This window comes from Melanerpes formicivorus, unplaced genomic scaffold (assembly GCF_026170545.1).
Source record: "Melanerpes formicivorus ecotype bairdi unplaced genomic scaffold, bMelFor1.0.p_v2 SCAF_8, whole genome shotgun sequence".
Lineage (NCBI taxonomy): Eukaryota > Metazoa > Chordata > Aves > Piciformes > Picidae > Melanerpes > Melanerpes formicivorus.
The window spans coordinates 3,789,832-3,805,511 of record NW_027142360.1 but is presented as its reverse complement, the minus strand read 5'-3'; the positions used below and the strand labels follow the sequence as shown (position 1 = coordinate 3,805,511).

At 48.2% G+C, this 15,680-nt stretch overlaps 1 protein-coding gene across 1 annotated transcript in view; it reads left to right on the top strand.

Annotated features, from left to right (window-relative positions):
* Positions 1 to 400: 400 nt before the first annotated feature.
* MICAL3 (microtubule associated monooxygenase, calponin and LIM domain containing 3) overlaps positions 401 to 15,680 on the top strand; it is a 219,649-nt gene continuing 204,369 nt past the window's right edge. The window contains 1 exon segment of the mRNA XM_068141849.1: positions 401 to 516. The gene's annotated coding sequence lies outside the window, so the exon portion shown is untranslated.

Genomic DNA, 15,680 nt, shown 5'->3' with positions numbered 1-15,680 from the left:
GCCCCGCCACGCCCCGCCCGGCCTGCGGCGGTGGGAGCCTACCACTGCCGGGGAGCGGGTGAGGGGCCGGCCCCGTGAAGGTGCCGTGGAGGGCAACTTCGTTCTTTTATTCTTTATCGCCACCCCACTTGCTGCGATCCCTTTGCCGTCGCTTTTCGCCCCATCCCTTCTTCTCTGAGAGCAGCGCGGGCCCGGCGGCCGAAGCCTTCGTTTCCTGCCGCCCTCCCCTTGAACCCGTGAATAGCTTTAAGGGAACTGCGGCGGGGAGGGATTTGCCCGCACGCGCTCCTCCTCCCGCCCCCACAGTCCCTCCGCGCGCGGGGCGAGGCGGGGCCGAGGCAGCTGCCAAGGTGTGCGCGCGCCGCCGTAGCTTCACCCGCCCCCTCCCGCGGCGGGCAGGGTCGGGCCGCGCCGCGCCGGCAGCCTGACGGGCGGAGCGCGGCGCCCCCCGCGGCAGAGGCGTCTCGGGCTGCGACAGCCCTGCCACCGCCGTCTCCGGAGCGGCATGAGGCGAAGGCAAGTGTGGCGGCGGCGACCCTTTGCCGCCGCCGGCGTCTCTTGGGAGGGAAGGTGGGCGGGCTCCCGCGCAGCGCGGCAGGTGGGGTGGCCGCTGCTCGGCCGCGTGAAGGTGTTGCTTGCGGCGGCGGAAAATCCTCTTCGTCCCTTGGCATCTCCCGGCGGGTGGCCTGGAACGGCGGCGCGGTGGTCACTGCACGGCGCCGGGCCGAGGCGGGGACCGTGCGGGCCCGTAGGAAGCGGCAGCGGCCGGGGGCTGGCACAGGGCGGCAGAGTGCAGCCGCGAAACCCGATCCCTAGGGCGGCCCACAGCTGGGCGGTTGGTTCTTGCCGGTTCCCTGACGCGATTACACGGCTCGGCGTTGGGAAGGAACGAGGCGGTGGCGTCCGGCCGTCCGCCCTGGGGACCCCCGAGCGCGCCCTCCCCGGAGGGAGATGGCTCAGTGAGAGGTACTGGAGCACCTCGTCTTCCCGACCCGTGCCGGGAGAGGAGGAGGAGGAGGAGGAGGAGGAGGCGGCGGTACGGGTGCGCGCAGGCTACCTGCGGGAGGGCGGAGGGGCGCCCTGCGACGCGGGGTCTGGCCGCGCCCCGTGCTCCCGGGTGGGCGGCAGCGCTTTGCCCCCCCGGCTTGGTCGCGCCGGGCGCCTCCATGCAGCGGACTGCTCCTGCGCCTCGGCTTTATCTGCAGAGCCGCTGTGCCGTTTGTGTGACGCCGCCGGTAAAGCCTCGCAGCGGTGACTGCCGGTGTCATGAAGTACTTCTAGTGCTTCCATCCTCAGATTGCTTGTGACACCCCAAGAGAAACTGCATATACTAGCTTCATCTTGTGTAGACCTCTGCACGTCTCGCAGACTTAAGCCTCTGTAGCCTTTTACTGTTGCACAGGTTTAATGCAAGGGGTGTCCACCTTTCTGACACCTAGGTTTCTGTTCTGTGGTTTTGTTGGTTTTTTTTTTATGGTTATGATACAGACTAAATATCTGTTGCCCGAAGGTGTATTTAGAGTGCTAGTATACTTAGCAAGAATACCTGCTGCAAAACATAGGGTCCCTTCTCTTGCAACCTGTGTATGCATTTGCTCTAACAACTTCATTTTCTATTCCCAAGAAGTCATCTCTTACCTCATGCAGTCACCCATTTAAGGTTAGTGCTGTGGAACAATTGACAATGACTTTTGTTCAGATGGAGGAATGCTTTCCAAGTCTGGCACTACAAAACTGCCACTTCCTTTGTTGATCCTGTTGTACTTATTTGAAAGGATAACAAAAGGAAAATCGCTGTTAGACTTGAGAGTTAAAATTACTATGCTCTGTTTCTCTTCCTTGTAAAAGAGCGAGGTCTGTACAGGTGTAGTGGTCTTAGGGGGAGCAGAGCAAATAAACGGCCTCTCGCTGGACAATTGGATATAAAGAAACTGTCTGTGCATTAGGGCCCATTTTATTTACACACTTGGAAAGCTACAAGGTAAGGAAGCTTGACAAAAAACCCAACAACAAACCAGTGAGCAGGATTTTATGTGTGTAAGAACTTAATTGAAGTAGACTTCTTTTCCCAATAGTTATGCTAATACCTTTCTGCTTTTCTTGTAGAGAATGTGCTTGTTTTACTTATTTGTCACTGTCATGTTTTCAGTGCCTGTGTTTAGAGTGGTTGTACTGCAGGGATGTGTTTGGTAAAAATAACTCCCTGCATGGGAATTAACTTCTTTAATCATGGAAATATTTCTAGTGGTCTAAGAGGCTGTGAAAGATTACTTACAGAAAACTAGATTTAGAGTTAGATTCAAGTTGGCAGTGTCCCTTTAAACGAGCCAGAGGTCCCGTTACGCATTCATCTGTGGCTGAAAATGAAGAAAATCATGCTCCAATTAAGAAAACAGGTATGTTTGTGCTTAGTTTGCAGCTTGCTAGAGCACTTCTATGCAAGAACACCGGTGGATAGAGCTAGATATACTAGGGTTAATTCATATGTTCAATTACGGTTGGAAGGGACACCTTAGAGCTAACTGGTGAAGCTGGAAATCCTCTACTTCTCAAATCAATGGACAGGGTTGCTCCTCTTCAATGTTACAGGACAAGCATAAAGGTTTTTGTTTTAACAGTTATTAAGTATATGTGCAGAAAAAACATAGTAGTTGTGTTGCTTTTAAGTGGCATGTATTTGAATCTCAACTTTCAGTAGGTTAGAATACAAACCCTCTTCCTGACTAATCCTGCACGCTAACAAAGGATCTGTAAATAGTATGGGACTGTGTATTCCTGCTGTGTACCTAAACACAGCTGTCTGGGGTCAGGATGACATTTCATTCTGAGCTTTCTTGCCTCTCTGGGTTTCAGATACCCTGCAAACATACCTCACGTGAGAAATCTCAGTTATTTTGCAGGTGCAGGTCTCCTTTGGTGAAGGCTACAGCACTGTTGGTTTTCCAGGAGAGAGTGGATTTCTGTTGTAGGCTCAGTAATGTGAAGCTGATGACATGTTGGAGAAAGCTGAGGCAGAATCGCTCCCTGGCTGCTTGTGTCAGTGCTCATCTTGCAGGATTTCAGAACGACTTCTCAGACATCTAAGTAATCCATGAATGGATTAAGTTTTTCTCCTCTGCAAATGCAGGGGTTGTCTTGCCAATGTAATCTCAGTGTAGCATTCAGAGTAGCTCTGGGTAAAGGGAGAGGGAGAACTGTCAGTGCTGCTGCTTCCTTTCTTTGATAGAAACAGCAAACCTTCACTCTCTCTTGACTATGTTGCAGGAAATTGGCTGTAAGAGCCACAGCAGAGCATGCACACAATCTCTTGGCGTTGCAGGTTGTGTGCTGTAGGTAACTTTGGTTGGTCAAAACTTGTTTCTGCCACACAGCTTTCACCCTTGATGTTTTAGGCATCTGTTCTCTGGCAATTGATCTAGATCTTAACAGCCTGAGGTGGCAAAATCCCTTCATTTGTGGCTGAGGATAGCACTAGAGTAAAGCCTTCCATCAGAGTATCTGTCAGTCAGGGTTATGATCTGTTGTGAGTAAGGTCCTTGCACAGATGCAGATACACAAGTAAACCATGTGTGCTGCTAGAACTTGCCTTAGCACTGCGGGCTGTCGTTAAGATATGGCTGTGAAATGCAGCTTTGTTAGTGTACTGCTCTGATACTGGTGAGATATTCCTAGTGCTGATGTGATCTGAGAGAGTTTTCCTGGACAAATGCTCTTACTGTAATAGACCCTAACAATAATCTTATCTTCCATTTAAAAATAAGGGAGGAGGAGGGGTAAGTCCCAGCCAGTAAATCCAGCAGCTCGGTTTCGACACTGGCTCCAGTGGGCATCTTTGGTTGCTTTTTATAAGTCTCTCAGCAGCACCAGAGCCTAGAACTGATCTTAGCCTTGCAAACTATCAGGGTGTATAACTGACATGTCAGCTACAGAGAAGCTTTCCACGGTTAGATGGAAATAAAGCAGCAGTGATACTGACCTGGTGTTCACGCTCCTGCATGGAAACTATGAGATCAGACACAAGAGGCAGGCACTGTTTATTTACTAGGAGGGGAGCCCAAAACAGTGGAGAAAGAGCAAGAGGTAAGCTAGCATAGGAACATCAAATCACCACCCTTTCCTTCCTTTTCTCCTCCTCCCTCCTGTAGCTGAATGACATCTTCTGTTATGACTGCACAAGGGAGAAAAGGAGAGCCTAGGAACATAAACTCTGAGGAATGAGATCTGCATATAGAGGGTGTTTGTGAATGTTGTGCAAACATTTGGATTCTGACTGTTTGGGATCTGCAGAGAGTGACTTTTGTCATCTGTTTCTGCAGTCTCCTGATTTTGATGCAGTTGGAATGTGTAGTTGTTAGGGCTCTAACAGCATTTAGTTTCTTCTGTAAGTGGCGAGCTGACACTGCTCTTCTCGTTCTCCTGCCTGCATTATAGCTTCATTTGAAGAGACACTATGATGCTCTTAGGTATGAAGTGGCTTGTGATAGCAATCCAGTGCCCAAATAGTGGAAACAGTTTAAGGAAAGGAAGGTTGTTCACCTGTGTGGGCAGCCTTTCATCTAACATCCCTTCCTTGCTGCCTTCTTTTAAAGCTTAATCAAGCAGCAAGTATTTGGCCTGGTAGCAAGAAGAAACTGAAGTTCAGTCCATTCCAAAACATTCAGTGATACTAGGCTGGGAAAGGCAAGTTCTTGCTCTTTGTAGACAGCAGGGAATTAATAGAATGATTCCAGTTTCAGGAGGGAGCAACCTGCTTCATCCACACTTCGTCAAGCAGAGTTCATAACTCTTTAGGTCTTCAGTAACAGCGTGGCTTCTTGCTGAAGACAGAGGACTTGGTTGCTCCAGTGGAGATCAGCTGTTCTGAAATTGCTGGTTGTGCTATGGACACCATGAGAAACTGCATTGCTTTTTTTTTAAACGAAGGGGCACTAAAGATTGCTGCAGACATTGCAAGGAGAACCTTTTTGCTACATTCCTGTCTCTGTCAGCCTGTTGTCTCCCCAGATCTTTATCTGGGTTACATGTTAACCTTTTTCATTCTTTCTATACATCTTTGAGATAGGATCTTTTGTGTCTAGCCACCTGGTAAAACCCAGTCTAGGCTGCCCTCTCTTTGTCTGGATTTCTTTTTGGCACTCCAACTGATCAAAACAATGCCCATTTTTGCTGAAAGAGGTTTGGATCTTTTTTGTCTGCCATAAGACATTTTATCCAGTCATCCCTGTGGGGGTTCCTACAACGATGGATACAAGCTAATTTTCTTCTTGGCCCTTTTGGGCTGTCATCCAGTGTGGCATTCTGTGGCGAATTTGACGTGTAGCCCCACCTGTGACTGGCATTCACTCTAAAGCCTTGTTATGAGCTTTCTTGTTAATTCTGGAAGTGGAGGGGCAGGTGGATGCTTTTCACCCATCATGAACAAGAGTCCCATAAGCATCCCAAAAGCCACATCGTTAATGCTGTCTCCTGCCATAAGCTGCCTGAAGCAGAACAGCCTGATAGTGGGCTGAGAAGGCCACTGCTTACCTTTCTGAGTGTTTCTGCCTCTTTGCTGTGCTTGCTCTTTCCTTTGGTTGCACTTGTCTAGCAATCATCTCCTGGCATGAGCTGTCTCTGTGCAAGAGGTGTGTTTTCTTGTTCTGCCCCTGTGTAGCATATCACATACTGGTTCTGTGTGTATAAGCAGTACCTGTGTATACTGCTACAGCATGTTGTAGTTCTGCTTTAGACTGGTGATCTCAAACATCACAGGGAACAAAACAAAGGTAAAAAATGTTCACTTTTCTGTGCTGGCTGTTTCCAACATCAGCACAGGAATTTTCCTCTTTTGTTCTGAGTCTTGTTCTGTGCCTGCCTTCATTAGAATTCCATTTGTATAGCTTAATTAAAATCTGGGAAATAACCCACTTCCTCTTTGGCCAGCAGGAATATTGTTCTGTACTGCTGCTTTCTGCCCTGCTGTTTGGAAAGAATTCCTCTGAATCTGCAGAGCTTTAAAGTGAGGCAAAGCTTGCTGGGAGCTGATGTGGTTGTGGGGAGAGGACACTTCAATGCAGCGAAGACTTCTAATCAATCTCTTCCTTTCAAGCTTTACTTAGTTATATCCTTTGCTGTCATGGCTGCAAGATGCTTTGGGATGAACGTTGGGTGGTGTGTCTGAGGAAGTTTGAGGCTATAATCTTCTACTCTGACTACCTTTTGAGCTAAAGTGACAATGGATAGCACAGCTTTTGTAGTGACCTCCCCTTAAATTACTAAGCTCTCTCTACCCCACGTCTGTGGGCAGACTGTTGACTGGAAGTCTAAGTGCAGGCTGAACAGCAGCATTTTTGTGGGATTATATCCTGTTATCTCTGCCATGCAAGTAAAAGTGCTTATGGCCACGTGAGTGCTATCTGACATTACTATCTCTTTATGGCCTTGGTGGAACTGCCTTGGTTTAATGAGGTGGTTTGGAGGCCCTTCTCGGACTCTTTCTAAATGTGCTGTGTCTACTTACACAGCTGTTAAAAAGGGCTTCTCTTGTTGGAGATACTGCAGCTGGTAGTAATTTGCACCATTTAATACTGGCCTATGCTTTTGCTTTCTTTCAGGGTTCATTAAAGAAATTAATCTAAATGCAACAAGAAACCAGATTTGACTCAAAAGCAGTTAAAGGGCACAAACCCATTTGAATACCCATCCAGTGATACCCATGTAACAGACTACTCTGGATCTCATGTTGGAAAGTGCCTTCCAACATTTGCAACATGCTTATGTGAGTGAAGAAAGGAAGGGGAGGACAGCAGGCTCATCCCCTCTGTTTTGTGGTTATCTGTAGAGAAATAAGGAATGGAGGCAAGTGTTTGCTCTGGAGTCTTGCTTTACACAGTCAAATCCATGAATGTTTCATTCATCTTTTTTTTTGGTAAGAGAAAGTTCCTTCTTTAAGAGTCTGTACATTGTGTGTAGTACTCCCTCTGCTACAAAGACAGTTCTGCTCAAGTGGGGAAAGAAAGGCCAGATTAGACAGTCAGGAAGGGTAAACCTTTTTTGGGGAACATGGTATGCTTTTGATGATTCACTTAGCCAAGCTAAATCATTAATTAAGTGTGGCTCCCATTCAGAATTTGCCAGAGCTGGGTCTCCTTCTGTGTTGTTTGTAAGGACTGCTTTGGAGCTGGCCTTTTTGTATGGTTTCCTTGGGGAGCCTGGGAAGTCCAGTACCTCACACCTGGTATTTCAGGTTTCTTATAAGTGTCATTTGTCTTGCTGCTTGTCAACAGAGTCTATAGGTTTCCAGGTTGAGCAGGACTGCTTTACACATTCAGGAAATACAGGAGAAGGTTGAGTGTCAGTGATCCCTGCTCTGCTTCCAGTCCTCCAGAAAGAGAGGAATTTGTACTTGTGAAAATGGAAATGTCACCCAGGTGACAGCATCAGTAGCAGATCTCCACTAATAATTCTCCCCAGTGATGGTATTCAGTGTTCCTCAGGAAAGACAGATGGGTTGCAGCTGAGCCAATCATTGTAACTTAGACTTTTCTTGTTGCTTTTTGTGTTATATGTATTGCCTGATGTGTTACACATCCACAGGCTTGCCCAAGACTATCCTGTGACAGATACTGTTTTAAAACATAGTATCACAGTATCACCAAGGTTGGAAGAGACCTCAAAGATCATTGAGTCCAACCTGGCACCACAGACCTCGTGACTAGACCATGGCACCAAGTGCCACATCCAATCCCCTCTTGAACACCTCCAGGGATGGTGACTCCACCACCTCCCTGGGCAGCACATCCTAATGACCAACAACTCTCTCTGTGAAGAACTTTCTCCTCACCTCCAGCCTAAACCTCCCCTGGCACAGCTTGAGACTGTGTCCTCTTGTTCTGGTGCTGGGTGCCTGGGAGAAGAGGCCAACCCCTTCCCGGCTACAACCTCCCTTCAGGTAGTTGGAGAGGGCAGTGAGGTCACCCCTGAGCCTCCTCTTCTCCAGGCTAAACAATCCCAGCTCCCTCAGCCTCTCCTCACAGGGCTGTGCTCCAGACCCCTCCTCAGCCTTGTTGCCCTTCTCTGGACACCTTCAAGTGTTTCAATGTCCTTCTTAAACTGAGGGGTCCAGAACTGGACACAGGACTGAAGGTGTGGCCTAACCAATGCAGAGCACAGGGCAGAATGACTTTCCTGCTCCTGCTGGCCACACTATTCCTAATGCAGGCCAGGATGCCATTAGCCTTCTTGGCCACCTGGGCACACTGCTGGCTCATGTTTAGGTGGCTGTCAATCAGCACCCCCAGGTCCCTCTCTGTTTGGCAGCTCTCAGCCACTCTGACCCCAGCCTGTAGCTCTCCACAGGTGGCCAAAGTGCAGCACCTGGCACTTGGACTTGTTGAATACCATCCCATTGGACTCTGCCCATCTGTCCAGTCAGTCAAGGTCCCTCTGCAGAGCCTTTCTGCCCTCTAACTGACCAACATCTGCTCCTAACTTGGTGTCATCTGCAAATTTGCTGATGACTGACTTGACCCCCTCATCCAGATCATCAATGAAGATGTTAAAGAGCACAGGGCCCAGCACTGATCCCTGGGGCACACCACTGGTGCCTGGCTGCCAGCTGGCTGTGGCACCATTCACCACCAGTCCCTGGGCTCAGCCTCCAGCCAGTAAAGAATTCCCTGATGTTTTTTTCTCCCCCCCTTACATAAAGCAGATGAGAGTAGTAGATAGCAGATAAGATTTTTCTTTTGCCTTTCAGAATCACAAATATTGGGAAACTGTTGAGTCCAGCATATTGAATAGAGTGTTATTTGACAGTGAATTTATTTCAAGGTGTGAACCAACCTCCAGATCATTCAGTGGGACACATCTAAAGCTGCAAAATGTAAACTCTGGGGGTTTACAAGGAGCGATGTATCTGTGGGAGTTTTGTATTGGTGTCATCTGGGGAATATTTGTCTTGGAAAAACTGTTTTGAATTTAGGGCATATGTCCCTGGCACATCCTCCTTCATCTTCATTGCCACTCCATGTGGTCAGGCTTTATGACGTCCAGTGGACTTGATTCTGGTCTGTTCCTCTCACACCTGTCTGCATTTATACCACATGTTCCCCTTTGTCTGCTCTCATCTACTACCCAGATGGAACATGAAATGACTTCATGAAATCAGAAGAGGGATAAGGTATTCCAGGTGCCTTGCTTTTATGTTGAGCCAGTTCCACAATCCTTCACAGAGCTGTGGTTGTGAGTATATTCACTGTAGCTCAGGAGTGGAAGAAGGGCTCTTGTGATCTGGGACAGGAGGGAGATCTCACTGATGAGTACACTCTGTGTACAGCTTGTAGCATCTCTTACCTTCTTCAGTTGTGCTTCTCTGGTTTTTGACTGCACTCTTCCCTTGCATCACTATGTACCCTTCCTGCTTGGTGCCTCTGCAAGATACAGAACCTTCTTATGGCCATAGTCAGACTGAACTTCAGTAGCTTTGCAGAGGGAGTCTGGCACCCCAGTAGCAATGGGCTGTGTTTGTGGCATCTTCTCCTTGCATTTCAGTGCATGGTGCCACTGGAAGTCTGGCCTTTTGGAAAGCTTTGGAAAACTGCTTTTTTGGGTATCTTCAGAGAGTAAAATGCACTGTTGAGGCCAGCCTGATCGAGTGTGGGGTGTCCCTGCCCATGGCAGGGGGGTTGGAACTAGATGATCCTCGTGATCCCTTCCAACCCTGACTGATACTATGATACTACTATGATTATTCAGTGCTCCTTTGACATGTTTTTCTTTCCCCCATATTCTATGTTCCCCACAGGTATTTTCTCTTTTCCCCTCCTGGCTGTTTGCTCTCCTCTTTCTTTGGTGCACGGAGGAAATACTTTGTTAGCAATAGCCATAAGCCTGTTCTGAACAGGGGAGCCAGCAGGAATGTAGAATGCCTCCAGGGCTCATCTCATGGACTGAATTGACTGTGCAGTTTCTTGGAGGGGAATTGGTTAATGTTAATTTAGAAGTGGTATAGTCTCAGCTGTGATCTAAACCAGCTAAACTGCTTAGAGAGTGTCACTTGAGATGTTTGTTTCCTCTGTAGGAGAATTCTGCTCATGAGCCTTTTTGTCTAGATGTCTCATCAGCCTGGAGAGGCTTGTTTTTACTGCTGTGTGCTCTCTGGAGGGTTTACTTTTAAGTAGTTGCTTAAGCAACAGTCTTCTAAAATGCTGCACTGTTAGAGCAGGAGGAACTAAAATGTTTAGTAACCCTCCAAAAGGGTAGCTAGAAAAAAAAGGTATTTCTATAAAGCTATCTGAAAGTATCATAGTATCAGTCAGGGTTGGAAGGGACCACAAGGATCATCTAGTTCCAAGCCCCCTGCCATGGGCAGGGACACCCCACACTAGGTCAGGCTGCCCAGAGCCTCATCCAGCCTGGGCTTAAACACCTCCAGGGACAGGGCCCCAACCACCTCCCTGGACAACCCATTCCAGGGCTTCACCACTCTCATGGTGAAGAGCCTCCTCCTCACCTCCAGCCTGAATCTCCCCACCTCCAGCTTCATTCCATTCCCCCTAGTCCTATCACTACCTGAGATCCTGAGCAGTCCCTCCCCAGCCTTCCTGTAGCCCCCTTCAGATACTGGAAGGCCACAATGAAGTCACCTTGGAGCCTTCTCTTCTGCAGACTGAACAGCCCCAACTCCTTCAGTCTGTCCTCACAGGAGAGGAGCTCCAGCCCTCTGCTCATCCTCCTGGCCCTTCTCTGGACACCTTCCAGCACCTCCACATCCCTCTTGTAATAGGGGTTCCAGACCTGGAGGCAGTACTCCAGGTGGGGTCTCACCAGGGCTGAGTAGATGGGGAGGATCACCTCCCTTGCCCTGCTGGCCACACTTCTGATGCAGCCCAGGATATGATTTGCTTTGCGGGCTGCAAGTGCACACTGAGAGCTCATGTTGAGCTTCTTGTCCCCCAGCACCCCCAAGTCTCTCTCCTCAGGGCTACTTTCCAGCCAGTCACTGCCCAGCCCGTATTTGTGCCTGGGATTGCCTCCACCCAGCTGCAGGACCCTGCACTTGCTCTTATTGAACCTCATGAGGTGGGCACAGGCCAGCCTGTCCAGGTCCCTCTGGATGGCCTCCGTTCCCTCCAGCCTGTCTGCTGCACCACACAGCTTGGTGTCATCAGCAAACTTGCTGAGGGTGCACTCAGTGCCACTGTCCATGGCACCCACAAAGATGTTGAACAAGCCTGGTCCCAGGACTGATCCCTTGGGACTGGTGGTGTCTTGGAGCAGTGAGGTGCTATTCTTACAGAAGCAAAATACCTTTACTGTTTGGAGGAGAAGCTTTTTATTTTGTGAGCCAGAATTTTGTCTTTGTGCCAAAAACTTGGGGATTTTACCCTCTGCCAGAAAAAATCAAAGGCAATGTTTTTCAAGAGGTCAGGTTTCCTTATGCTGTCCTGCAGAAGTGTAGCAGTTCTGCTTTACATAATTTTCTTCCTTCATCTGAAGTCTTCAGATGAGCTGTGCCAGTACAAAAATTGCCCTTAATGAAGTTGCTGTAGTCATTTGTAATCATGTCCTGTCACTGAGAAATCAGATGATTAATCAAATGTTGCAGAGTGTCACCTCCAAATATAAAGGATTCTTGCTTCCCAGCTCTTCCTTCCTTTTGCAGCTCTGTTCCTGCACTCCAGCTCTCACAAAGGCCCTTTGCTGTTCATCTGACTGTTAAAGTACACTTACTTTATGCTTCATCAAACTCTCAATGAGCTCAGGGTTTATGATATCAGAAGTCTGGATCTCTGAGGGGGAGAGAAGCCAGCATGCTTTATAAAGCTGTGGGGATCACCCAGCATGTGAGAAAACATCTCAGACAGTCAGGGCTTCTTTGATGCTAAAGGACAGAAGTGGTGAATTCTTTATTATGCATTCATGCAAACCATGATGGTAACTTACAGGTATGATGCTTTCTAACAGTGAATTCAGCTACCAGGCACAGTACTTGGCTTCTAAACTTCTAAGAAAGGAAGTAATTTCAGAAACATGAAGTACCACAGACTCGAGATCAGTGAAGGCAACAGAAAGGACAAGGTGTCTGAGTCGGTTCAAGGTGTGTAGCTTAGGCTTGGGCCAGCAGCCAGTGCCTGCTTCACAGTGGTGGTCTCTTGTTCCTTTTCCTGTTGGTGTCACAACAGAGGTGGATCTGAAGAGCAGACTCTGAAGTGAGCTGGTAATAAATGCAGTGAATGAAGATGGGTGTTGATTTGTTCTGTTGGGTTTGAGGATGAATTGCTTTGCAAAGCTGTGCTAATTAGGACAATTCAGGAAATGAGTCACAAGAGTGGGTAGCTGAGCATGGTCCTTCTAACAGCTGGCTTAGCTTAAACTGGATGGATTTATTTACTACAATTGTGCCTCATTTGTTGCAATGGCAGTTGCAAATGCTCAGTTTTTGTATGACCTGACTGGAGTCACACCTGACAGAAGAACTGGAGCAACCTTCTGCTTATCTACAAAGTCAGACACTTGTCTGGGATCTGGAAAAGTTTGTGTACAGTGGTATAGGCTAGAAGGTGTTCTCAGTGCTGTAAATTAAATGCTAGGACATGAACACTATCATGACATTTAGTGTTACACTGCATATTGCACAATTTTTCTGGGGTTATTGCCTGCTTCATCATGAGCCAGCAGTTCAGCAGCCTGCTGGACATGAGCCAGCAGTGTGCCCAGGTGGACAAGAAGGCCAATGGCACCCTGGCCTGCATCAGAAATAGTGTGGCTGGCAGGAGCAGGGAAGTCATTGTGCCCCTGTGCTCAGCACTGGTTAGGCCACACCTCGAGTCCTGTGTCCAGTTCTGGGCCCCTCAGTTTAAGAAGGACATTGAGACACTTGAAGGTGTCCAGAGAAGGGCAACAAGGCTGGGGAGGGGTTTGGAGCACAGCCCTGTGAGGAGAGGCTGAGGGAGCTGGCGTTGCTTAGCCTGGAGAAGAGGAGGCTCAGGGGAGACCTTCTTGCTTTCTACAACTACCTGAAGGGAGGTTGTAGCCAGGTGGGGCTTGGCCTCTTCTCCCAGGCACCCAGCACCAGAACAAGAGGACACAGTCTCAAGCTGTGCCAGGGGAGGTTTAGGCTGGAGGTGAGGAGAAAGTTCTTCCCAGAAAGAGTAATTGGCCTTTGGGATGTGCTGCCCAGGGAGGTGGTGGAGTCACCATCCCTGGAGGTGTTCAAAAAAGGCTTGGATGTGGCACTTGGGGCCGTGGTTTAGTTGTCAGGAGGTGTTAAGTATTAGGTGCTAGGTTGGACTTGGTGATCTCTGCGCTCTTTTCTAACCTGCTTGATTCTATGATGGTGAAACCAAGCAGATTCTGTGATCCTGTTTTCAAATGCAGTAACTAAAAACCATTAACAAATATATTCATTATGAGCAATTATACTCTCTCTCATCTCCCCAACTAGAAATGCAAGAGATATTATTCCATTTGGTGGGATAGCTCCTGAGGTGAAAAATGGAAGTTGCTTGGACATATTGGAATTTATGCTACAGTTACATGCAGCAAACACATGCAGTATCTATGGGGTTTCATTTGTGAGAGCAAAATCTTTAGATGCCAAGAACAAGGGCATGGGCATGAGGTAGATTTGCATGCAGTAGTCATCCTGGAAAGGAATGTTTGGCAGGCATCAGCTCTTTTTGAGCTGGTGATATTCAGGTGCTACAGCAAAAAAATGTCATCTTTCTGTGAAGGCCTTTAGAAATGACCCCTAGCCATGCTGTTCTGTTTTGGGTTCAGAGGGTCTTTTGGTAAGCATATCCTGATTTGTGACATGTTAGCTGGAGCACTGAAAACGGAGCAGTAGCCTGTTGCTGCAGGAAGTCCTCACCTGGGAAGCTAGTGGTGGAAATGACCTTGCTTCTCTCACGGGCAAGGTCCTGACTGAGGGGTTAAAACTTGGGATGAGCTGAGGTCAGCAGCACACATAGTCTTTTCAGGAAAAAAATGTCTTTGTGTACTGACTCCATCCTTTGACATTATTTGCTCCACTTACTCTTTTCCATTCCTACACACACACTCTCTCTGTCTTGCCGTGGTTATCACCTTCCAATGGCCACTTGTCACTGACCCACCCTCTGGCTAAGGGAGCTGCAGATGATAGGTTTGCTGTGAGAGAACCACCCTCAGTCTGGGATGCACACCTCTGTTCAGCTTTGAAGATGAAGGGTGTTTTCCAACTGCTCCTGTGAGTGTGAGTCTGCTTGCTCTGAGCACTGCAGTGGCAATACAGAATGCAGCACACGGGGACTGCTGTTCAGCCTAACACAGAACTAAGAGCTGTTGCCACACTTTTGCCCCCTTGGTGGCAGGCTGCAAGCTCTTAGGTGAGTAGACATGTGGTATGGGACATGTTGGAGGGGAAATCTATTAAATAGCTGTGCTGTTCCTGAGAATTTGGGTGAATGGTAGGGCAAAGCCTTGGTTAATGCTACAGCCTGCAGAACTTAGCAGGCTTTGATGCTAGTGATCGGACATGATGCTATGAAATGACAAAAAGCTTTTAAAGCTCTTGTATCTGTGCATCCACAGAAGCCAGCTAGAGGAGAAATTAGGGTTTTGGGGAGGCTTCAATGACCTTGAATGTCATCCTCAGTGAAACAGCCTGTATGTGAGTGGTACTTAGGGAAATACTTTCCGAGTTGCCCTTTTGTTATGAAGATGCAGGTTCAATGTCCTGCACCTGTTCAGAGATCCATTTAGATTTTTCAGTGGAAGTGTAGTAGCTTCTTCTTGCCACCCTTTGCATCTCATCCTGCAAATGCTTCTGTCCTCCTCAGGCTCCTGAAGGATGTGCCAAAGCTGGTTTTGTGGGTAGTAAGTGGACTTTAAAAAGCACCACGAAGAGGGTGAAAGCTGCTTAGCAGGCACAGTGTGACAACACATGTGTGATAGCAAAGATGTGCTGTTGGTTTGGGGGAGCTTTGGGTCTGCACTGCTTAGTGATCTGATCTTGCATGTTGTTGGAGCACAGCCTCCTGTGTTGTTTCTCTTTCCCTTAGGGCACTGCTGTCTGCTCTATTCTTCTGAGATTTTTATGCTTCCCATTGTGGTGTTTTGTATTTTTATTTCTTTATTTTTTTTAATAAAAAGGCAACTCTCGTAACAAACAAAATTCCTTTCTTGCTTGACTTGGGCTTTTCACTTACAAAAATGACTTTCCTTTGCCTGGTACGGCAGCATTCTTGAAACCAGGACATTTCTCAGCTATCCTTCCTTGCTGCAGAGCCAATGGGGTAAAGTTAATATAGTGCTTGCTGTGAGAGTTTTGGTTTAACTATTGACAGTAACAAAGTTATGGATCTGAAGGTACTAAATCAAGACGCTGTTCACCTGGAGTACTGCCTCCAGCTCTGGAGCCCCTATTACAAGAGGGATCTGGAGGGGCTGGAAGGTGTCCAGAGAAGGGCCAGGAGGATGAGCAGAGGGCTGGAGCACCTCTCCTATGAGGACAGACTGAAGGAATTGGGGCTGTTCAGTCTGGAGAAGAGAAGGCTCCCAGGTGACCTCATTGTGGCCTTCCAGTATCTGAAGGAGTCTTACAGGAAGGCTGGGGAGGGACTGCTCAGGATCTCAGGTAGTGACAGGACTAGGGGGAATGGAATGAAGCTGGAGGTGGGGAGATTGAGGCTGGAGGTGAGGAGGAAGTTCTTCCCCAT